The sequence below is a fragment of the Canis lupus genome, chromosome 16, assembly GCF_011100685.1.
Source record: "Canis lupus familiaris isolate Mischka breed German Shepherd chromosome 16, alternate assembly UU_Cfam_GSD_1.0, whole genome shotgun sequence".
NCBI lineage: Eukaryota > Metazoa > Chordata > Mammalia > Carnivora > Canidae > Canis > Canis lupus.
The window spans coordinates 55,123,867-55,148,755 of NC_049237.1; the positions used below are offsets into that span (position 1 = coordinate 55,123,867).

The 24,889-nt window shown below is 48.5% G+C and overlaps 3 pseudogenes; 2 read left to right on the forward strand and 1 right to left on the reverse strand.

The window, feature by feature from the left end:
* Window positions 1–2,822: 2,822 nt before the first annotated feature.
* On the forward strand, window positions 2,823–7,023 carry LOC119877069 (annotated as a pseudogene).
* A 771-nt stretch (window positions 7,024–7,794) lies between these two features.
* LOC119877070 lies at window positions 7,795–8,631 on the forward strand (annotated as a pseudogene).
* A 4,240-nt stretch (window positions 8,632–12,871) lies between these two features.
* Window positions 12,872–14,112, reverse strand: LOC119877071 (annotated as a pseudogene).
* Between the last annotated feature and the right edge of the window lie 10,777 nt (window positions 14,113–24,889).

The following is a 24,889-nucleotide window of genomic DNA, read 5'->3' on the forward strand; positions in this document are numbered from 1 at the left end:
AACATGATCTAATCAGGCAGGATGCATTTAACTCCTGAAATATAAGCACTTCATTGCCTCTTTGCATTTCCAAATATTATCAAGCATCCATGTTTATGGATTGACTTCTCAATATATATTTTGTGCCCATAGTTTCCTGAAAAGAAGTCTGTCGCCATGCAAGGCTGCAGGTCATCGACTAAACGGTAGTTTGTCATTTCTTTGTGTAGGTGCCCTGGGTTTTCAAATCGGTGCTGGTTGTATATGACCAAACACATTGCTGCCAACACTCCACCCATGGTGGTTTGGACAATTGGTCTTTCAATATAAAGAGAAGATAAGCAATGGGATGAGGGATGCATGAGGACACGGTCAGACATGCTCACACTGACCTAGGTCCTCAGCATCATTTCCACACTCAAAGCTGGCTGCTCACTGCTTCTAATCCTTTCACCTTCAAGTGGCCCCATTTTTCCCCAAGGCTGAAGGAAGGGAGGATTCACCCAATGTGCATCCAACTGTGCTAAATACATCTATTACTAATATCCATAACCTATACCAGCTTGTTCAGATAACTCTGTCATCTTCCATATCTGGATGAGAGTGGATTTTCCTTTGGGAAGATAGGTTTGGGTTTGGTTTGGTTGTGTTTCGTTGTTTTAGGTTTGGTTTGGTTTGGTTTTTTGATGGCAGGGAAGCAAAAGACAAGTGAGGTGACTAGAGGGGGAGAACAGGCCTGCTTAGGACTTCTTCCGCTAGCCTTTCTCCCTGGTCTCCCTGTGCACATGGATGGAATCCCCTCCACAGCGCATGAAGTCCTAATTGTGCTGGAGAGCCCAGAATAAGGCCCTTTGCTCAAGCCTGCCTGCCTCCTCACCCCTGTGCCCTATATTCTTGCAAGTCCAAGAATCCTTAGACTACTTTGCTAGTTCCAATCCCAACATGCCCCTGTGAGGATAGACCTTCATACCTTTGGACCTCTGAGATTTTCATAGGCTCCAGAAAGTAGGGAATATTTCTATTCATGTATGCATCTCTTGAGGGCCCAGGAAGCTGCATTTTCCTCAGAAGCCATGAGATAGCAATAGGGCGGCATTCATGGGATGAGACAGGGGCCTGAGGCTCAAGGGGCCAGACTCTGATCCAGGTCACATAATGATTGCATGAATGGGAGTTACTTAGGGGTTGGGGGTGGGAGAAGGTTCACACACTGTGGCTTTTCTACTGCATTCTGACTTTTTAAACCCTAGTGTGCTCATAAAGGAGCTCCTCTACCCTCCACCTACAGGCATCTGCACAGAGAAAGGGAACACCCTTAAGCAGATGCTCTGGAGTGAGAAAAGAGCAGTCAGTTGTTTTTCCAAAAAAAACAAAAAAAAAAAACAAAAAAAGAAAGAAAAAGAAATTCTCTGAATACAAATATGGAAGTGCTTGGTTTGGTTTGTTCTCATTTGGCATGGTGTTGTATTGTTTTGTGTCCATGGGCCCATATCAGAGATATCCCTGAGAAAGAGAGACTGAGAGAGAATGAGAGAGAGAGAGAGAGAGAGAGAGAGAGAGACTCCGTGGCCTTGGTCTTGTGATATTTAGACGACTTGTCAACCATTGCCTCCTTAGGAAATCATCAGGAGGTTAAAAAATCTCCTTGCCCAGGTCTCAGAAAGGAGGCATCATGATCCAACATTAAAGTGGGATCCAGAATATGTATAGAGGGAAACCACCCACTCATCCCATTACAGACCAATGTGCGACCCAGGGCCCATACAGTACACAGGGCTCCCTCACAGGGTGCACACGGTCAATGTTCCCTATGCAGTACTTCACGAAGGAGACTGGGTGTGCAGGAGACCCTCAAAGTCTACAGATCCCCCAAAACTATCAAGCTGTTGTCCCGTTTCAGTTAATCAAGGATGGAGGAATTAAATTAACTATAGAGAGTTTCAGAATTGCTGATATTTAAAAAAAAAAAAAAAGAACACAAAATCTTAAGAAACACATGGATGCATTTCATCGGTGCTAATATTTTATTAAGGGAAATAAAACACTACACACAAATCTAAATTAACGCTGAGAATAACTGAAATGCACAGATGAAATATTGCCCACCACAATTCCCACAAAGCTACCACCACAGTCTAGAAAAACTCATCTCAGGAGAAAACAGTATGTCCATTTGCAGGGCCCACAGTGGGTTCTCGATGCCAAAACCCCAAAGGCACACATGTGTACACCACAGACACATTAACATCTGAGATTCTATTTCCAATGGAGTAACAAGTGCTGATTCAAATTTCCCTCCATTTATTGGAAAACCTATTTACAGAAGAGAAAATTGACATTCCAGAGGGACGACTACCCTTTGCCACAGCACACAGATTTCCCTAAAGAAAAGTGTAAGGTGTGTTTTGGGGGGTGGGTGTCTGTGCAGGGCCCCAGGGGCATGAGGGGCAGCACGCTGTGGACCCAGGAATTTCCATGCAAAGCAGCTGAGCAAGTGCTGATTCCCCACATGAGTCCAGGAGGGGCCACGTCCTCAGGTCCGCAGTCACCCCGTCAGGGTGCAGTGGGGTGGAGGACAAGGGTCCAAGGCCAGGAGCTGGCTCATTCACTCTCAGTGTCTACTGAGGATGAGGACACCTGTAGGTCACCGTGGAGGACAATCCAGGGGCCACAGACACAGGCTCCGTTCAACAGGTGGGGGGCAGGAGGGCCCTGAGCAGGGCCTGGCTTCTCGGGAGGAAGGAATGAGGGAGCTGCAAGGAACCGGGAGCTCCAGCAGCTTCTGTCCAATCTGGTGAAGACCATTCTCAGGGGCTGAGTGGGGGCCCGCGCAGAGTGCGGCCATGGGGGCTCGGTGCATGGCTGCAGCGTCTCCAAGTGAGGTGTGGCAGGTGTGGGCTGGGGGCCCTTGCTCGGATGGAGGGCAGGTGTCTTCCTGGGCTGCGGGGGCCTGGCTGTGCATCCACGGGCATGTCTGCTTCCTGGAGCACACAGATTCCCTGAATTCCCCACAGGCCCTCCTGGATGCTCCTGCAGGTGTGCTGGCTGGGGCTCCACCACGCTTTCTTTCGGGGGTTCAGGGTCCTGTCTAGGGGCATGTGGGCACATTTCTTGCCTGGAGCCTGGGGGGGGGGGCATTTGGAATTGTCTGCCAATGCGTTGCTGACAGCGGGACGGGTGTTCTCCTCAGGATACTTGGGTGGTGCCTGGGTGTGTCCCAGCCATGGCCCTGGGAGCCAGCCTGGGGACCCTCGAGGGACACTCTGCAGGGCCTCTTGTCTCTCTGCTGCACAACCAGGCTGTCAGCCCTGACACAGGGTTGGCGAGCCGGCTGAGGGGTGTTAGTGATCGGCACTTCCTGGGCACCAGGAGGTCCACCAGGTGGGCTGAGGCTAACTTGAGGGCTTCTGAGATGAGATGTGGAATGGGACCAGACACTCATGACTGGATTGTCAGTACGTGGTTCCATCAGCAGGGCAGGCTCAGGGATAGAAGGCCTCCTGGTGGTGTAGACAGGCATCGGCATGTGTGGACACTGTGGGAATAGAGAACACCTGGGACTCCATGAGTTTGGCCCCAGCACTAAGGCAAAATGAACACTCAGGAAAGAAAGAAAGAAACTAACTAACGGCCAAGACCTTAGTAACAACCCCCTCCCCCGGAACAGGGAAAGGAAAAGATGGGATCTGTTGATCTGACTCACCCTGGGAGTAGGGAATGCAGTTGCAGGACTGGTCCGGAACAAAGGTATGACTGGATGCTTTTGATGCCCTTGAGACATTGTGGGGGGACACGCAAAGTCCTGCCTCACAGCGATGCTTCTTCCATTGGACCAGCTCTTCCATCCACTATGCTCATGAGGCAATAAGAGTCCTGATGCTGGAGAGTCATGGTGGCAGCTCCTGAGAGGGGATGGGCAGGGGGGTAATGTGTCATGAAGGACAGAGGCCTGTTCTCTGAGGTGGTATATGCTCCAGGAGTGCCCGCCAATGACCATCACATGCCAACCAGCCACGGTTCACACACAAACAAGGCACAAGGCAATATCATGGGCACCAAGGAAAAAAAGGGTGCAAAGACCACGCTGCTCAACTGCCACTGGTCAGAGAGGAAGTGGAGCCCCACCTCCCCCAGGAGGCACATGGAGCCCAGGGAGTGCCCAAGGGCACAGCCGGGGAAGCAGCACACACTCACCCTCACATAGTCACAAGATTCTGTGTCTTCCTTCCAGGTGCGCTTCTGCCCCTCCCGGGGTCTCCTGGGGAACCTGTGGAGCAGGGCCTTCCTCTGCTCGGCTTCTTGCCTGCACGAGAAATCAAAGCAGGGAAAGGAGAAGGAACTCCCTTCCCTGGCTTCCAGCCAGACACCTGCTCGGGGCTTGGGCCAACCTGGTCCTTTCCCTCCTCAGCCACTCTCTGCCCACCTCTGCCCCACCCTGACTACAGTGACCCACCAGGTCATCCTGGCAGTTTGTTTCATGCAGAGTCAGAAAGGGTCTGCCTTGGCATGTGCCAAGCTCCATACATTCACTGGTGCAGGGACACTTGTCCAGCCATAAACCCCACACCAAATCAGCAGGGACAGCTCCATCACCCAAATGTGGACCCTGTTAGTCTGGGAGCTCCTCTGCCTGCCTCGCCCAGCCTGGCTCTACCCGCAGCCGCCCTGCACACTGTGCATGCACACGGACTCGGGGTCTGTCGTGTCAGCCCTGGCAATCGGGTCACAAGCCCCATTCCTCACCTTCGTCTCTCTGCCTTCTCCCTCTCAGCCTGGTCCAACAGCCCAGCTTGGTGCCGCTGGTCCCGCTGACTCCCCAGCTCTACATTCTCCTTCAGCTTCCTGGAGCCCAAGTCCATGGGAACAAGGGTCGTGCCCCAGTGTTTTATGGGGCATCTGGTGCTTGATGCCTTGTGTCCAAAGGCCCCACAGTCCCTGCACTTTACCTGGGGGTGGAAGGGGCAGGGGTCAGTGCATCCACTCAAATGCCAGTGAACCTGCCAAGCACATGAATGGGAGGCCGTCCTCATGGAGTGGCATATGGGATGAGGACAGGGGACATCCTATCTGGCTAGTGAAGTGTCAGTATAGTGAAGACCTCAGGATGCATCCTCTCACAGCCAGTGGGAGGGCGGGGCAGGGAGGAGGGATTGCAGGTGTCAGGTTGAAGACAGGTGGAAACATCATTAAGATTCGGGACAAACACAAGCGTGGATCTAATCTTATGGTGCCCTGAGACTGATGCTCAGAGCCTCTGAGTGTCCCAATGTGTAGACTGCTGGGATTCCAGCCCATGTCAGGATGGACAACAGGGTCCGGTCAATGATCTTCTGTGAGCCTAGCCTGTCGCAAGACTCCTGGCAGAGCTCCTGCTTCAAAACCCATGCCAGCCTCCCCACTCACCCTGGGAGGCGGGACAGGGGGTGGGGGGTCCGCTACATGAGAGGGGGTGCTGGCTGCAGATGGGAGGCCCCGGCAGGAGGATAGGTCCTGTGGCTGAGGGTCTTCTCTCTAGGGACTCCTGACGCTGTTGCTCTTTTTACAGGTTTGCTTTTATGTCCAACTCAGCCCATTGTGAGACCCTGGCACAACCTGGATGGCCCCAGGACCCTGTGGAGCGCTGCCTCCCTGTTGCGTCCTGGACACAGCCACACTGGCCCAGGCACACGGGACACACGTCCTTGAGGGGAGACGGCTTGGCTGTGCACCTCAGGAGGCCGAGGGGCCACTGTGGCCGTGCACGAGAGTGTGAGCAACAAACACTGGTGGCGTGATTTTAAAAACCCCAAACAAGAAAAAACTTAAAGTAGTGCCTTCCATCCTCCACGTGGGAGTAGCGCCTTCCACGGACCTTATTTCTTTGCCCTTTTGCAATGTGCAGGAATGAGTGAGTGGCTGCCTTCCGATGCTGTCTAGGGCAGACTCCTCCCTGGCACAAGAAATTACAGTCACGTGAAGCAAACTGCCCTTTGAACTCAAAGAAATTGTTTCAAAAGAAAAGTTTTTTAAAAGATTTGCTTGATATTATCTGCCTTGTTCTTATTGACTTGAAATGTTGGCATTTTCTAACTGTGCCTTGTTGGCTACAGTAATTCATTATTCCTGTCAAAATTGAAAAGTGCCCTAATTGAATGTGTTTGAATGTTATCCTTGCACAGTTCTTTAAATTGAGAGACAAAATGTTTTACCTCACTGTTGGACATACATTCCAAGCTTTTCAACTTTAGGAGAAAAAAAAATAATCATGTTTTCCGGTATTGTAAATTTTAGACTATTTTGTATACATTGTATTAAAACTGCCACATCAATTTTAATGTAGAGATTTTGCAAATCCTAGGGGAGGTGGTGGCCCTGGTGAGCCAGAGCCTGCAGGAGGGAGAACGGGACTTCAAGGTGAAAGTGAGGTCCATCCTGTGCCACCTGCGCCACCAGCCCAGTTGGCCCCTGGAGGTGGTGGAGCTGTGTCCGAAGTACCAGCAGACTGTGGTGGCCATCGACCTGGCAGGAGACGAGACCATTAAAGGGAGCAGTGTCTTCCTGGGACACGTGAAGGGCTACCAGGAGGCTGTGAGGAGAGGCATCCACCGCACTGTGCATGCAGGGGAGTGGGCTCAGCGGAGGTGGTCAAAGAGGCTGTGGACACGCTCAAGACGGAGAGGCTGGGCCATGGCTACCACACGCTGCAGGACGAGGCCCTTTATGACAGGCTGCAGCAGGAAAACATGCACTTCGAGATCTGCCCCTGGTCCCGTTACCTCACAGGCCCCTGGAACTCGGACACGGAGCATGCTGTGTTCGGCTCAAACATGACCAGGCTACCTACTCCCTCAACACGGATGACCCACTCATTTTCAAGTCCACCCTGGAACGGATTACCAGATGCCCAAACAGGGCATGGACTTTGCCGAGGAGGAGTTTAAGAGACTGAACACCAATGCGGCAAAGTTTAGTTTCCTCCCAGAAGATGAAAAGAAGCAGCTTCTTGATCTGCTCTCTAAAGCCTATGGGATGTCATCTTTGGATGCTTCATGGCAGCATCCCTGAAGACATTATGGCCACTTCTCCAAGCCCTCCCCCTGGGGATGGAGCCTCAGTTCCCTGGGTTGAACGACACTTACCTTTACTCTTTCAAGGAAGACAATGATGCCCATAGTCAACTTCTGCTGCTCTTGAAGCCATGTGCCTGTTTCTAGACACAGGAATACCTCAGCACACCACATCTCTCCTGACTACGGGCCAGAGTCTGGTTGAATCTGAAGCCTCCCTCCTATAGTGATGCATGTGAAAATCTGGTGCTTAATAAAGAACTCAAAGGCTGGTATTGTTGGGGGAAAAAAAAGGAGATGATCATATTTCTTTCTTTCTTTCTTTCTTTTTTTGGAGGACTGACTTTGTTTATTAAGGGAACCGAGAACAGATCACGTACCCTGGAACCTGAGTTATGCAGGAAGGTAGAAAATATCTACAGTGACTGGGTGACAGAACGGAGCACAGCACAAGGTCCCAGGCCAGCCCACCATGGGACACTGCCCCACTCCCTGCATGGAATACTAAAACCGAGTGGTTTTAGCAGCTGCCCAAGACTCCAGCAATGATGCAATGGAACAAGGATTCTATACGGCTCCCCTCAGCTTCCCCGGAGAGAGTGGATGTGAACAGGTCAGAGGCCTGTCCGCGACAAAGTGGGGCGGCCAAGGCTGCCTCTGTCCTGGCCACTTGGGGCTGGAGCAAAGGCAAGCCTGGCCTCCTGCCCGGGGCAGATGGCAAGGCCAGTCGAATCCACAAGCTGCCTCATGGGCTGGGGGAGGTTGGAAGATGTGGCATCAGGGAAGCATTCCCACACCAGGCATCCATACCTCAGAACAGCTGTGGATCCACGGTGACCCCACTCACCCCACTGCCCCCACAGGGGTACGGAAGCAGCCCCCGTAGCCCACACTGAAAGTGTGGCAAGGCTGGAGGGGAAGGTGGGAGGCCAAGGAAGCCTGGGGGGTGGACCCACCGATAGTAGCAGAGCTCTGGAGGCTTCTGTGAAATGGGCCGACAAGTGTCCCCATTTCATGTCCACCCACAATCCCAGAACAGGCCCTTGTTTGGAAAAGCAATGAGGGTGACAGTGATGACACGGACCTGCAGAACTTCTGCGTCTCCTGCGGGCACCCTATCAACCCACGTGTTGCCTTGCGCCACATGGAGCGCTGCTGCCAAGTACGAGAGCCAGACGTCCTTTGGGTCCACATACCCCACACACATTGAGGGAGCTACACGACTCTTCTGTGATATCTACAACCCTTAGAGCAAGACATACTGTAAACGGCTCCAGGTGCTGTGCCCCGAGCACTCCCGGGACCCCAAAGTGCCAGCTGATGAGGTATGTGGGTGTCCTCTTGTGCGTGATGTCTTTAGCTCGGGGGTGACTTCTGCCTCCTGCCCAAACGCCAGTGTACCCGCATTACTGCTGGGAGAGGTTGCGGCTGCTGGAGTGGCCCTGGAGCGTGTGCACGCGTGGTACAAGCTGGACGAGCTGTTTGAGCAGGAACGCACCGTTTGCACGGCTGGGACTGACGGGCAGGATCACTGTCCCTGATGCTGCACCTCACGATCCAGCATGACCCGCTCACTCCCGAGCCGCGCTCCAGTGCTGACCGCTGAGCCTCACTGGCCCCGAAGTCCCCACGCTCTGCATTCCAGGCCCGGGAGCCGCCCGAATCCCCCGTTTGGCTGCTCTGCCATTCATCTGTTTCTCCAGTGGTCCCTGAGTTTCTCCCTGTGCCCACCCACCATTTGACTACCCCGCTGCCGGTATCAGAGGGTCTCAGGATTTTCTTCTGTCCTTGTCTGTCCCTCTGTCTCTCCGTTCTCTGTGCCTGGGTGGGACTGTGCAGTTTGCTCACTGTTGCCTCCCCTCTCCCTGGTTTTGTTAATAAAATTTTGAAGAACCAGAAAAAAAAAAAAGATGATCTCTACAGGGATAAACTCTGTAAAGCCTGAAGCTCAATCAATTGATGTTGAAAACTCTCAAAGGGAGTAAAGGCTTGATCTGAATGGTCTAGAACATGTGCTGTAATTTAATAGAAGAGATGGTCGTCTTAATATTTAATGATTTAAAAGAACTTCTCAGTCCATGTGAAGAGTACAGTCCAAGGATAAATCAAATTTCTGAACGCATTTTATGCTACATATGTGTATACTTTGCAATCCTCAGGTGTTCGTGCCAAATATTCTCTTTCAATAAGTCCTTCTATATGTTTCTTAATAACAACTGTACTTGGGAAGAATCGAGCCTTCACCTGCTGAGTTACCTCTGCTACTAACACCCTGTGCTGCATCTTCTTTCTGGATTTCGTTATCCGCAGGATAGCAGCTTTGATCTCATGTTTCCTGTCGTCATCTACTTTCTGCCTCGTTTCTTTCCTTTCTGGGTCAGATTCACCTTGTTTGGCAGCAACTGTTTGAGTCTTGACTCTGTGTACTTTGGATGTGAACTGATCATTAACTGTGAATCTGTGGCCATTTTCTGTTCCCTTGGACTTGGGTTCTTTTGTAAGAACCCGCTGTGTTGGTTTACCACAGGCGAGGGACTGCAGGGCTCTACCAAGTTCTCTTTCAGGGATATCTGTTTCTTGTTGAATTTCCTCAAATGTGTATTTTTCTCTGTACGATTTAATTCATACATCTTTTATTCTTCTTTTGGCAAACATCAGATAATATGAGCAAAACTATATTTCTTGCTCACTATAGTTACCTACATTCTTTTTTGCTTTATATAAGTTTGTAAACATATGTTAAGTGGATAAAATTCTTGGCTAAGGACATACTCCAAAACTCTGACATATACTTTTCTGAGTTAGGGGAAAAGAAAGCTTATGAAACTTCCATTAGACCATAATCACACAGCAAACTAAATTAGTATATGCTGTTTTTAAATTAACATCTGCCATTTTTTAAAGACTTCAGGTTTTGGTTACAGCTAAAATGATTTTTATCTGAAGTTTATTAAAGAACAGAAGCTGACCACACAAATCTTACTCATAAGCATATTGGCCGTTTCAAAATAGAAAATAATAAAAATAAACCTATAATCAAGGAAATTCCACTCATCTTATTAGAAAAAAATAGCTACCAATGTTATTATAAATACAGATGGCAATTTGTAATAACTAGGTTTCATGATATTTGCTTTATTTCTTTTTTTTTAATTTTTTATTGGCGTTCAATTTACTAACATACAGAATAACCCCCAGTGCCCGTCACCCATTCACTCCCACCCCCCGCCCTCCTCCCCTTCCACCACCCCCAGTTCTTCTTCTCTTTTGATTTTAAAGTAACAGATTGGGATCCCTGGGTTGCGCAGCGGTTTGGCACCTGCCTTTGGCCCAGGGCGCGATCCTGGAGACCCGGGATCGAATCCCACGTCAGGCTCCCGGTGCATGGAGCCTGCTTCTCCCTCTGCCTATGTCTCTGCCTCTCTCTCTCTCTGTCTCTCTCTCTCTGTGTGACTATCATAAATAAATAAAAAAATAAAGTAACTGATTACTTCATAATAAAGGCAAGCCATTTAGCATTTTATAATTTAATTCTTTTATAAATTTCAGACCCCAAAAATTTCAGATCAAGTATTACAAAACAGCCAGCCTTCAGAATATATTTTGTTTGGCAGACAGCATGGTTTTTCTTCTTTTGTTTTTTTTTTTTTTTTTTTTTTTTGGTTTTTCTTCTTTTGAATTGGAATACATTCATGCAGTACTTAACTTGCTCTAAGCTGACCCATCCCTACTAGCTTCCCACATTGTCACCAGCTGGGCATGTGAGGCTGACACCCGTTTTTAATATTACAAAACTCAGTATTAACTTACAAAAATTAAGTTGCATGCATGGAGCAAAAATTCAAATATATCATAAACTTGATGCTAAATCTTAATACTCATTCCTAATTTGGGAAAAAGAGATCAAACCAAAAGGACTCATCTTCATAATACTTAGTTACATAAAACATTATCAATAAGAAATGTTTCTATATATGGATACTGTCTTTTTAGAATAGTGTTAACAGTAACCTGAAATCTGAGATAGATAAATCATTCATATCACAAAGTATTATATACTGTCTTTCCTATACAGTCTTGGCTCCCAAACAGTGGGCTTCAACTTCATCCCTACATATAATATAAACATTCTCAAATATTTGAAATAAAGGAAAGGTGTCATTAATAAGGCTAACTAAAATTACAACAAAGGCTTTCTTCTAATCCTAGAGAATGAAACAAAAAGAGAGGTCTTGTAAGACACATTGGAAATGAGGAAGAATTTGAAGTCAAGTTGGCCCTGGACCCTTTTACATTGCTACTCCTTCTGTTTGTTCAAGTTAAAGAATAAGAGAGGCCACCAACTGCTCCTTAGTGGAACAGGCTGCAAAGAAAACAAAGCAGCTAAGTGATGATGAGGAAAACAAAGAATATAAAAAGTTGTAGTTATGAAGATGATCAATAAATAATGGAGCTCCTGGCTGGCTCAGTTGGTAAGGCATGCAACTCTTCATCTATCTCAGGGTCATGAATTCAAGCCCTATGTTGGGCAGAGAGATTACTTAAAAGAATTAAAAATAAAAGACATTAAAAAAACTGTAAAAAATGATGGTAGTAATTCTATTCTGAAGTTTAAGAAACAGCAAGGAGTAACAAATAAATTAGAGAGACAGTAATCTCCCTATTTTTTTCTTCCATTCCCTTTTAATTTGAATACAAATACAGAAAGAATCATGTCGTCTGCTCATAACTCACTCTTTGACTATAGAATAAGTCAAAACTTGTAAATGCGTCATTGAAAACATATTAACACTCCATCTGCAGCCTTTGAGGTTTCAGCCATACTTCACTACCAGCGTTGTGTGAGCAAGCCATATAATTTCATATCTCCTTGTGTCTCTTTATGCTGCTCTGCCTCAGAAACCCCTTTTTTCCTCTCCTGGGTAGCTCAGTGGTTGAGCACCTGCCTTCGGCCCAGGGCGTGATCCTGGAGACCCGGATCGAGTCCCACATTGGGCTTCCTGAATGGAGTCTGCTTCTCCCTCTGCCAGTGTCTCTGTCTCTCTCTGTGTCTTTCATGGATAAATCAATAAAATCTGAGTGGCTCAGTCGGTTACGCATCCCCCTTGATCTTGGCTCAGGTCATGATCTCTTGGTTGTCGGATAAAGCCAGATGCCAAGCTTTGCATGTTCGGCAAGAAGGCTGCTTGGAACGCTTTGTCTCTCCTTCTGCCTTTCCCCCTGCTCGTACTCTCCCTCTTTCTCTCACTTTTTTTTAAGTGTTAGAAACGTTTATTTGTCAAAATATTTTTTAAAAAGTGGGAGGAGTGAAATAAAACAAGGCTAAATTTCAGCTAATGCTGTACCACGATCACAGGTCAGACATAAAGCAAAACAAACAAAACAACAACCCCCACCCCCAAAACCCCAATGGTCCTAGCAGTTTCAGAAGATTAGCCTCAACGTTAGGGCCCAGAGCTAACAGAAGAGTAAAAGGTCTCGTGCCACTACATGGTCATTTTAAAGGGAAAGGAGATGTTGCAGGTAGACAGGGAGAAGGGCTCAATTCCTAAGGAAAGCAAGATAAGAGGGGGATCCACGGTACAGGAAAAAGGGGATGCCAGCATAATCCTTACCTAGGGCTGCTCAGAGGCTGAGAATATAAGGAACGGAGTGAAAGGCTACAGGGACTAGTATCAAGAGGAAAGAAAAGTCAACTTATAAGAATTAAATTAAGAAAGAAAGCACAGTTGGTCACAAACTCCTTTGTTTACTCAAACACGAAGCAATGGAAACATCGTGGCAAGGGGACGCGCGGAGCAGGTTCTCATATATGACCGCAGCCCAGGGTTCAGTCCGCAATGATCCTACCTCCAGTTTCTAAAGGCTGAGCACCGTGCTCGGTCCACATGTGCTCCCGCTCACACTGGGCCATGCCATACAGAGAATCCGTGCAGCTGCTGAGGCCTGCGGCAGCTCACTCTCTGGCCCATAACCGTGGGGAGCACAGCTGTGGCACGACGAAGGGGGCTCCTGTCCCTTCCATAGTAGGACGAGGTGTTGGCAGCGGCAGCAGCCACAGAGCCAAAGTGGCAGCAGCCCCTGAGCTCGGCAACAGGTGTCTGTCGTAGGGATCAACAGAAGTGGGGTTGGGGTGACTGGTCCCAGCTGTGCTCTGGTCGTGAGGCAGATGGGACATGGACTGCTCCGCGCAGTTGTACGCAGAGGCTGCTGCTGCCGCCGCCACTGCCTCATAAGAGCGGACCCGGTAGCGCTTCTAAGAGTCGATGCTCCATATGCATCGTTGTAACACGTGGGTTCCCCGCAGCCCAGGGTGTACGGCGTGCGCACTGCTCCATACTGTCCGTTATGCTGCTCAGTAAAGTCCGCCACACGACCTGTGCGATCTACTGGACACTCTTTGGACCAGTGCCCCTCTTTCCCACGCCGATAGCAGCCACTCTGGTCTCCCATCCCAGGGGCAGTCCGAAGTCGGCTTGTGGATAACTGCACGTGCATCCTTTTGTCTTGAAACTCTGTGTTGTCAAGGCCCCTGATGGCCTCCACTGGAGGCCCGTTTGACACCTTGAAGCTTAAATAGGAGTTGTTTGAGGAGACCAGTGTGTGCCTCTCAGTTCCACTGGCTGCTTGTGGTCTCCAGGGGAGGTGGGATTTTACTTATTGAGTCCCTCCTGTAGGGCCAGCATTATGTATCCTGAGAAGCAAAATGAGCGTCTGGCCACGATCTGTAATGTTGGAACACCAAGGAGGACAAGTGGTGTCCCAGGGAGGCCTTGCATTGTGGCCTTACTGCATGTGGGGACATCTGTGATTTTGATTTATATTTGGGGTATCTCTGAGGCAAGAGTGCCCTGAGTTCCTTACCCTAAAAGGAACAACTCTTAGACAGTGGCCCAAGAGTTTGTAAGAGGTGCTGATGGAACCATTTGCTGACCAGGGCATCCAGAGCTAAATGGCAGCCTAAAGCTTGGCTTCTACTGCTGACTGTTGGGTGGGTTGTGTCCTTTATTAGGGACATAAATATTCCACATGAGCTCCCCCCCTGTAGCATGGTGCTCATACCATCCATAAAGTAGACAAACTCCATTGCAGTTCACTCAGTTGATGTCATGGGGGCTCCCTACATAGCCAAGGGGACTGGGGAGGGCTGACCTTCTCTGGTATGGTGGCATCCAGCAAGGGACTGAGGAAGAACAGGGGAGACCTCCCCTGCAGGTGGGATAAGCCCGCGGCCTCAAGTTCGACTCTCTCCTGCATTGAGGAGACCTCAGTAGCTATGCCTCCCAAGGCTCAATGGACAGCTGGATGTGGACGGTCACACGCCAGTGTCTATAGGAACCTCTCTTTCCAGGAGAGCCCAGGATGTGGCAGCAGTTGTTACTTGGTTGGTGTATAGCATAGACAAGGACGATATTTTCTTGCATCTGAGGGCCTTGGGCACTGTATGTCCATTATGGATATGTGGTCCAGAAAAAAAAAAAAGGCAAGTCCATTGCTTGTCATGGGAAACAAGTCCGACCTAGAGGAGCGGAGGCAGGTGCCCATCGAAGAGGCAAGGACTAAAGCAGAGGAGTGGGGTGTGCAGTACGTGGAGACATCAGCTAAAACGCGAGCCAATGTGGACAAGGTATTCTTTGACCTAATGAGAGAAATCAGAGCCAAAAACATGTCCGAGAACAAAGACAAGAACGGCAAGAAAAGCAGCAAGAACAAGAAAAGTTTTAAAGATTTATTCCTAGGTATCTTATGCTTTTGGGTGCAATTGTAAATGGGATTGACTCCTTAATTTCTCTTTCTTCAGTCTCATTGTTAGTGTATAGAAATGCCACTGACTTCTGGGCATTGATTTTGTATCCTGCCACGCTACCGAATTGCTGTATGAGTTCTAGCAATTTTGGGGTGGAGACTTTTGGGTTTTCTATGTAGAGTATCATGTCATCGGCGAAGAGGGAGAGTTTGACTTCTTCTTTGCCAATTTGAATGCCTTTAATGTCTTTTTGTTGTCTGATTGCTGAGGCTAGGACTTCCAGTACTATGTTGAACAGCAGTGATAAGAGTGGACATCCCTGTCTTGTTCCTGATCTTAGGGGAAAGGCTCCCAGTGCTTCCCCATTGAGAATGATATTTGCTGTGGGCTTTTCATAGATGGCTTTTAAGATGTCGAGGAATGTTCCCTCTATCCCTACACTCTGAAGAGTTTTGATCAGGAATGGATGCTGTATTTTGTCAAATGCTTTCTCTGCATCCAATGAGAGGATCATATGGTTCTTGGTTTTTCTCTTGCTGATATGATGAATCACATTGATTGTTTTACGGGTGTTGAACCAGCCTTGTGTCCCAGGGATAAATCCTACTTGGTCATGGTGAATAATTTTCTTAATGTACTGTTGGATCCTATTGGCCAGTATCTTGTTGAGAATTTTTGCATCCATGTTCATCAGGGATATTGGTCTGTAATTCTCCTTTTTGGCGGGGTCTTTGTCTGGCTTTGGAATTAAGGTGATGCTGGCTTCATAGAACGAATTTGGAAGTACTCCATCTCTTTCTATCTTTCCAAACAGCTTTAGGAGAATAGGTATGATTTCTTCTTTAAACGTTTGATAAAATTCTCCTGGGAAGCCATCTGGCCCTGGACTCTTGTGTCTTGGGAGGTTTTTGGTGGAACAGAATAGAGAATCCAGAAGTGGACCCTGAACTTTATGGGCAACTAATATTCGATAAAGGAGGAAAGACTATCCATTGGAAGAAAGACAGTCTCTTCAATAAATGGTGCTGGGAAAATTGGACATCCACATGCAGAAGAATGAAACTAGACCACTCTCTTTCACCATACACAAAGCTAAACTCAAAATGGATGAAAGATCTAAATGTGAGACAAGATTCCATCAAAATCCTAGAGAAGAACACAGGCAACACCCTTTTTGAACTCGGCCATAGTAACTTCTTGCAAGATACATCCACAAAGGCAAAAGAAACAAAAGCAAAAATGAACTATTGGGACTTCATCAAGATAAGAAGCTTTTGCACAGCAAAGGATACAGTCAACAAAACTCAAAGACAACCTACAGAATGGGAGAAGATATTTGCAAATGACATATCAGATAAAGGGCTAGTTTCCAAGATCTATAAAGAACTTATTAAACTCAACACCAAAGAAACAAACAATCCAATCATGAAATGGGCAAAAGACATGAACAGAAATCTCACAGAGGAAGACATAGACATGGCCAACATGCATATGAGAAAATGCTCTGCATCACTTGCCATCAGGGAAATACAAATCAAAACTACAATGAGATACCACCTCACACCAGTGAGAATGGGGAAAATTAACAAGGCAGGAAACAACAAATGTTGGAGAGGATGCGGAGAAAAGGGAACCCTCTTACACTGTTGGTGGGAATGTGACCTGGTGCAGCCACTCTGGAAAACTGTGTGGAGGTTCCTCAAACAGTTAAAAATATACCTGCCCTACGGCCCAGCAATTGCACTGTTGGGGATTTACCCCAAAGATACAAATGCAATGAAACGCCGGGACACCTGCACCCCGATGTTTCTAGCAGCAATGGCCACGATAGCCAAACTGTGGAAGGAGCCTCGGTGTCCAACGAAAGATGAATGGATAAAGAAGATGTGGTTTATGTATACAATGGAATATTACTCAGCTATTAGAAATGACAAATACCCACCATTTGCTTCAACGTGGATGGAACTGGAGGGTATTATGCTGAGTGAAGTAAGTCAGTCGGAGAAGGACAAACATTATATGTTCTCATTCATTTGGGGAATATAAATAATAGTGAAAGGGAAAATAAGGGAAGGGAGAAGAAATGTGTTGGAAATATCAGAAAGGGAGACAGAACGTAAAGACTGCTAACTCTGGGAAACGAACTAGGGGTGGTAGAAGGGGAGGAGGGCGGGGGGTGGGAGTGAATGGGTGACGGGCACTGGGTGTTATTCTGTATGTTAGTAAATTGAACACCAATAAAAAAAATAAAAAAATAAAAGAAAAGTTTTAAAGAAAGATGTTGCTTACCGTGAAAGCCAAGATGGCGGATGAAGTCAGTCGCCACTAAGGACATAGGGCGGGCTCATTAAGAGAAGAGTATAGTTGACGCCTTGATGTGTTCCTTGCTCTCCCCAACCTCATTCACACATACTTCTTTAAAAGGGGAAAATATTTGTGAATCAGTGGCTGGCAGGAGAAATAAGCCCTTGTCCATGCATTGGAATGGCTACTTTGTTGGGAGGCTTTGGAATTTCCTTCTTCCCTTCTCCTTCCCAAAAGTTTTATCACATACGTAGTGCTATAGGTAAGAAATAAGTGTTAACTAAAAAGAAGTGTACTGTCATAGCATCTTATTTCCCTCCCTAGTTTTATAATATCACCATCTTTTGTTTTGAAATAAAAATGTCTAATTAGGTTTGGGGAAGGGAGTAGGATAAGACTCTCCCTAACTCTTATCAGCTTAACAGAAGTATTCAAATAAATCCATTAAGCTCTAATAAAAATTGAGAGATTTTTGGGATAAGTTTTTTGGCAATACCCCATGGATCTGAAGCACGGTGGATAAAATAAAAATAAATATGAATTGGGCCAAATAGGTCAGTAACAAGCTCACAAACCCTTCACACATATGAAAAATGAAAGTTGAATTCTTTGTATTTAAATATTAGCCAACTATAGCCTGTGTTAGCTATTTCTCTCCTGTAGCATCCTGATTTTTGTGTAGAAGCTTCTTTTTAGCAAGTAAGTGAAGACTCAAGAGTAATATACTTTACAAATGACACAGTTTTCTAACCAGGTCAAGACTATATCTTTGGATACACCATCTCCTAATTGCCAGATCGTAGGCTCATCCTTCTCTGTTGGTAACCAATGTATGCCCTTCTGGTCAACCTCTGCATGCAGAGGTGAAGAGAGCCTCTTTGTGTGTTTAAGTATAATGAGTTCTTCTGAAGAATGTGATGAGTTGAAATTGTATTTTCATTTTTTTTTATTGGTGTTCAATTTACTAACATACAGAATAACACCCAGTGCCCGTCACCCATTCACTCCCACCCCCCGCCCTCCTCCCCTTCTACCACCCCTAGTTCGTTTCCCAGAGTTAGCAGTCTTTACGTTCTGTCTCCCTTTCTGATATTTCCCACACATTTCTTCTCCCTTCCCTTATTTTCCCTTTCACTATTATTTATATTCCCCAAATGAATGAGAACATATAATGTTTGTGCTTCTCCGACTGACTTACTTCACTCAGCATAATACCCTCCAGTTCCATCCACGTTGAAGCAAATGGTGGGTATTTGTCATTTCTAATAGCTGAGTAATATTCCATTGTATACATAAACCACATCTTCTTTATCCATTCATCTTTCGTTGGACACCGAGGCTCCTTCCACAGTTTGGCTATCGTGGCCATTGCTGCTAGAAACATCGGGGTGCAGGTGTCCTGGCATTTCATTGCATTTGTATCTTTGGGGTAAAAAATCATGAAGCCAGAGCCTGTGCCAGACCTTCTGCTACCTCTCATAGATTTGCTCTAATTCTAAATGTAAAATTAGGAGAAGTGGAAAAGGAGAAGATAAGCCATTGCCTTTTTACCTCTAGGAATTGGCTGCTATTTCTATGTAATTTTCTTCTGAGACAGCCATAGAGTTGGTTAGAAAAAGGCTTTTACTGATGAGATATTGTTAAGCATTCTTGTATCAATATTCTCAATTTAGCAACCAGAACATTTTTCCTCACGAAAGGAGTACTGTGTGATGAAAACCCAGTATTCAGCATATTTTCCCCCTTTTTTTGGAAGTGACATTTCACACACAGGTGCCAAAAGTGAATTGGGGTGGGGAGAGTGAGAAACTTTCAAATTTATAGTTATTACAGAAATTGTGGAAATTATGATCTGACTGGAAAGCAATCTTGTATCACCTCCCAAAGAATCATGGTCATTTTTTAAATAAAAAGCAGACAAAAAATTGTTGTTTCCTGCCTTGTTAATGTTCTCCATTCTCACTGGTGTGAGGTGGGATCTCATGGTGGTTTTGATTTGTATTTACCTGATGGCCAGTGATGTGGAGCATTTTCTTATGTGCTTGGTGGCCATGTCTATGTCTCCCTCTGTGAGATTTCTGTTCATGTCTTTTGCTCAATTCATGATTGGATTGGTTGTTTCTTTGCTTTTGAGTTTAATAAGTTCTTTATAGATCTTGGTTTCTAACCCTTTATCTGGTGTGTCATTTGCAAATATCTTCTCCCGTTCTGTAGGTTGTCTTTCAGTTTTGCTGTGCAGAAGCTTCTTATCTTGATGAAGTCCCAATAGTTCATTTCTCCTTTTGTTTCTCTTGCCGTCATGGATGTATCTTGCAAGAAGTTACTGTGGCCGAGTTCAAAAAGGGTGTTGCCTGTGTTCTCCTCTAGGATTTTGATGGAATCTTGTCTCACATTTAGATCTTACATCATTTTGAGTTTATCTTTGTGTATGATGTAAGAGAATGATCCAGTTTCATTCTTCTGCATGTGGATGTCCAGTGTTCCCAGCACCATTTATTGAAGAGACTGTCTTTTTTCCAGTGGGTAGTCTTTCCTGCTTTGTAGAATGTTAGTTGACCATAAAGTTGAGGGTCCACTTCTGGATTCTCTCTTCTGTTCCATTGATCTATGTGTCTGTTTTTGTGTCAGGACCACACTGTCTTGATGACCACAGCTTTGTAGTACAACCTGAAATCTGGCATTGTGATGCCCCCAGCTCTGGTTTTCTTTTTCAATATTCCCCTGGCTATTCGGGGTGTTTTCTGATTCCACACATATCTTAAGATGATTTGTATCAACTCTCTGAAGAAAGTCCATGGTATTTTGATAGGGATTGCATTGAATGTGTAAATTGCCCGGGTAGCATTGGCATTTTCACAACATTAATTCTTCCAATCCATGAGCATGGAATATTTTTCCATCTCTTTGTGTCTTCCTCCATTTCTTTCAGAAGCGTTCTGTAGTTTTTAGGGTATAGATCCTTTACCTCTTTGGTTAGGTTGATTCCTAGGTATCTTATGCTTTTGGGTGCAATTGTAAATGGGATTGACTCCTTAATTTCTCTTTCTTCAGTCTCGTTGTTAGTGTACAGAAATGCCACTGACTTCTGGGCATTGATTTTGTATCCTGCCACAATGCCGAATTGCTGTATGAGTTCTAGCAATCTTGGGGTGGACTCTTTTGGGTTTTCTATGTAAAGTATCATGTCATCTGCGAAGAGGGAGAGTTTGAATTTTTCTTTGCCAATTTGAACGCCTTTTATTCCTTTTTGTTGCCTGATGGCTGAGGCTAGGACTTCTAGTGCTATGTTGAATAGCAGTGGTGAGAGTGGACATCCCTGTCCTGTTCCTGATCTTAGGGGAAAGGCTCCCAGTGCTTCCCCATTGAGAAAGTTGCTGTGGGCTTCTCATAGATGGCTTTTAAGATGCTGAAGAATATTCCCTCTCTCCCTACACTCTGAAGAGTTTTGATCAGGAACGGATGCTCTATTTTGTCAAATGCTTTCTCTGCCTCTATTGAGAGGGTCAGATGGTTCTTGTTTTTTCTCTTGCTGATATGGTCAGTCACATTGTTTGTTTTACGTGTGTTGAACCAGCATTGCATCCCGGGTATAAATCCCACTTGGTCATTTTGAATCGTCTTCTTAATATATTGTTGGCCTCTATTGGCTAGTATCCTGTTGAGAATTTTTGCATCCATGTTCATCAGGGATATTGGTCTCTAATTCTCCTTCTGGGTGGGGTCTTTGTTGGGTTTTGGAATTAAGGTGATGCTGGCCTCATAGAAGAAGTTTGGAAGTACTCCGTCTCTTTCTGTCTTTTAAACAGCTGTAGTAGAATAGGTACGGTGTCTTCGTTAAGCGTTTGATAGAATTCTCCAGGGAAGCCATCTGGCCCTGGACTTTTGTGTCTTTGGAGGGTTTTGATGACTGCTTCAATTTCCTCCCTGGTTATCTGCCTGTTTAGGTTTTCTATTTCTTCCTGTTCCAGGTTTGGTTAATCGTGGTTTTCCAGAAATCTGTCCATTTCTTCTAGATTGCCTAATTTATTGGCATAGGCTGCCCATAATAAGTTTTTAAAATCGTTTGTATTTCCTTGGTGTTGGTAGTGATCTCCCCTTTGTCATTCATGATTTTATTAATTTGAGTCTTTTCTCTCTTCTTTTTAATAAGGCTGGCTAATGGTTTATCTTACTAATTCTTTCAAAGAACCAACTCCTGGTTTTGTTGATCATCGCACAGTTTTTCTGGTCTCTATTTCATTGAGTTCTGCTCAAATCGTTTTTAACCCTCTTCTTCTGCTGGGTGTAGGATCTATTTGCTGTCTTTTCTCCAGCTCTCTGACAATTGGCTTTCTGACATTGAATTGTAATCCAGATTTTGTAACTCTGTGGGAGAGAGGACTGTTTCTGATTCTTTCGAGGTGAGGTTTTCCTTCTAGTCATTTTGCTCAGTGCAGAGTGGCCAAAAACAAGTTGTATTGGGAAAAGGAGAAAAAGAGAGGAGAGAAAGAAGGAAAGAAAAGAGAAAAAGAAAAAAGAAAAAAGGAAGAAAAAAGAAAAAAAAAGAAAGAAAAAGGAATAAAGGGAAAAAAAGGTGGGGGAAGCAAACAGAAATCAAAAAGCAAAACAAGGGATCCCTGGGTGGCACAGCAGTTTGGCGCCTGCCTTTGGCCCAGGGCCCGATCCTGGAGACCCGGGATCGAATCCCACATCGGGCTCCCGGTGCATGGAGCATGCTTCTCCCTCTGCCTGTGTCTCTGCCTCTCTCTCTCTCTGTGACTATCATAAATAAATAAAAAAAAACTAAAAAAAAGCAAAACAAAAGAAAACAAAACAAAGCAAAACAAAACCACGGGGTAGTATCTTCTGATTCTGTATACTTTAAGTCCCTTGAATTCCCCTCGAAGTTGTCCGTCTAGCTGGTCTTCTGGGGGAGGGGCCTGTTGTGCTGATTCTCAGGTGTTAGCACTTGGGGGAGCTGCTCTGCCCCCTGCCTGGTGCAGGGCTCAGTGGGGGTTGTTTACCCCCTGAGGCCCCTGGAGTAAAAACCGCAGTGGCGGAAGCAGGTCTGGAGCCCTGGAGTCAGCTCCTGCAGTAACTACAAAGCTCTTGGTCTGCAGGGCCTTGAGGCTCCAGGGCGGGGCCGCTGATCTGCTCAGCCTGGGGCAGGAGCGTCCTCGCTGTCCTGGGCCCTCCGGGCCTCTGCCTGTCCCGGGGGAGGCCAGATCCTGGGCTGTGTCCTGGCGCCCTGTGCTGTGGAGCCTGCGCTGTTGGGTTTGCGCTCCCGCCCCGCAGACCCCTCCGCGGAGCCTCTTCCTCTGCCCTAGCCCCTCCAAGCTGCTCCCGCCGCGCAGCCCCCTCCGCGGAGCCGCCGCCGGAGCCCCCCCAGCTGCTCCCGCCCCGCAGCCCCCTCCGTGGAGCCTGTTCCTCCGCCCAAGCCCCCCGAGCTGCTCCCGCCCTGCAGCCCCCTCCGCTGAGCCGCCCCCAGCCCCTCAGAGCTGCTCCCGCCCCGCAGCCCCCTCCCCGGAGCCTCTTCCTCTGCCCGAGCCCCTCCAAGTTGCACCGCTGCGCAGCCCCCTCCGCGGAACCACTGCCCGAGCCCCCCCCTAGCTGCTACCGCTCCGCAGCCCCCTCTGCAGAGCCTCTTCCTCCAACGGAGCCCCTCTAAGCTGCTCCCGCCCCGCAGCCCCCTCCCCGGAGCCTCTTCCTCCGCCGGAGCCCCTCTAAGCTGCTCCCGCCCCGCAGCCCCCTCCCCGGAGCCTCTTCCTCCACCGGAGCCCCTCTAAGCTGCTCCAGCCCCGCAGCCCCCTCCCCGGAGCCTCATCCTCTGCCCGAGCCCCTCCGAGCTGCTCCTGCCTCGCAGTTCCCTCCGCGGAGTCGCCCCCAGCCCCTCCGAGCTGCTCCCGCCCTGCAGCCGCCTCCCTGGAGCCTCTTCCTCCGCCCGAGCCCCTCCAAGCTGTTCCTGCCCCGCAGCCCCCTCCACGGAGCCTCTTCCTCCGCCCGAGCCCCTCCAAGCTGCTCCCGCCCCGCAGCCTCCTCCCCGGAGCCTCTTCCTCCGGCCCAAGCCCCCCAGCCAGCTGCTCCTGCCCCATAGCCCCCCTCCGCGGAGCCACCGCCTGAGCCCCTCTGAGCTGCTCCCGCCCCCGCAGCCCTCTCCCCGGAGCCTCTTCCTCTGCCCTGGCCCCCCCCCCCAGCTGCTCCCGCCCCGCAGCCCCCTCCGCGGAGCCGCCCCCGAGCACCTCGGAGCTGCTCTGGGTCCCGCCCTGCGTGCTGCAGCCCTTAGGGAGCTCAGTGCACTCTCCCGGGGTGCAGGTGTCTGTTAGTGTCTCAGGGAGCCCGAGGGCATCCCCGCCCTCCTGGGTCTTGCTCTAACTCCCCGCGAGCCCCTTTCCTCCCGGGAAGGTTGGTGCAGCTCCTGCTCCTCCCGGACGGGGCTCTCCTGTCCTGGGGACACTCGCCCCGGCCTCAGCCCGGCTCCTCGCGGGGCCCCTCCCCCTTGGAGGCCTTTTGTTTCTTTATTTCTTTTTCCCCCCGTCTTCCTACCTTGATAAAAGCCGAACTCTTCTCGCTGTAGCACTCCAGCTGGTCTCTCTTTAAATCTCAGGCCTAATTCGTAGATTTTCAGGATGATTTGAAGGTTATCTAGGTAATTTGGTGGGAACAGGTGATTTGGGGACACTACTCCTCTGCCATCTTCCCCTCCTTCGATTTTTTTTTAATTAGGAAAAAATCAGGCAATAATGTGGGGTGTGACATACAAATGTCCTCACCCCCCCGGGAGCTGAAGAAGCAGCAGGAAAGGCCCCCCCACCCCCGCTGTGGCCCGCTTAGAGGCCTGCGCCCTTGCTCCGCTCTATCACTGTCTGCGGGGCAGAAAGTTGGGGCGGGAGGAGCAGGACGGTGCTGCAGACGGGACATCCCACACGGTGGCGGGACAGGGTGATGTGCGCTGAGGACACAATCCTGCGGCAAGGCTTTGGGGCTATCCGCGCAGTTAAAACTTGCTTGAAAGGAATAAAAAGCTTCTGGCTTCTTTTTTTTTTGTAAGATTTTATATATTTATTTGGCAGAGACCAAGCATGAGCAGGGGGCGGGGAGGGCAGAGGGAGAAGCAGACCTTCTGCTGTGCGGGACGCGGGGCTCGATCCCAGGACTCTGAGGTCACGGCCTGAGCCCAAGGCAGATGCTTCCCGCACTGAGCCCCTGGGCGCCCCAGCTCCTGGTGCTGAGGGGGTCCCACAACCCGGAAAAGGCCCCGATGCAGCCGCGCCGGCAGGTGCCCGCGGCTCACCATGGAAACTGCACCGTCTCCGCCTCCATGTCCTCGTCCCACAGCGGCCTTGAGCTGCGGCTCCATTTCGGGGCGGCGGGCGGCCGTGCTGGCCACAGGGTCACCTGGCATCGTGGGCCCCTGCAGGTGGAGCAGACCCTAGTGGACACACCTGCCGAGAGCAGCCTGATGCCTCCAGGAGCCCCGGGCCCACGTGCTCCTCTCCTGAGTGGCCCGGCACGTCCCCGGGCTGAGCCCCGCCGGTGCCCGAGCTCAGGGGTGTGGGCCCCTCCTCGCCCCGGGGAGCTCCCACGCCTGCACCTCCCTGGGCCGCTGCCCCAGGTCCCGCCGACCGACCCTGGAGATCGAAGGCTGGACCCACATCACGCTCATTTCTCCTCTGCGGATTATCCACGGTTCTTTGCTGCGATGTCCTTAACCGAGATATTTTAAAGGAAGGCCGTCTCGAAGGCCACTCGCTGGGATTGTCCCCGAGGACCAGGATGTGCTGGTTCTGCTGCCCCTCCGGCCCCTCTCGTTCTCAGAAGCGGGTTCAAGCCTCAG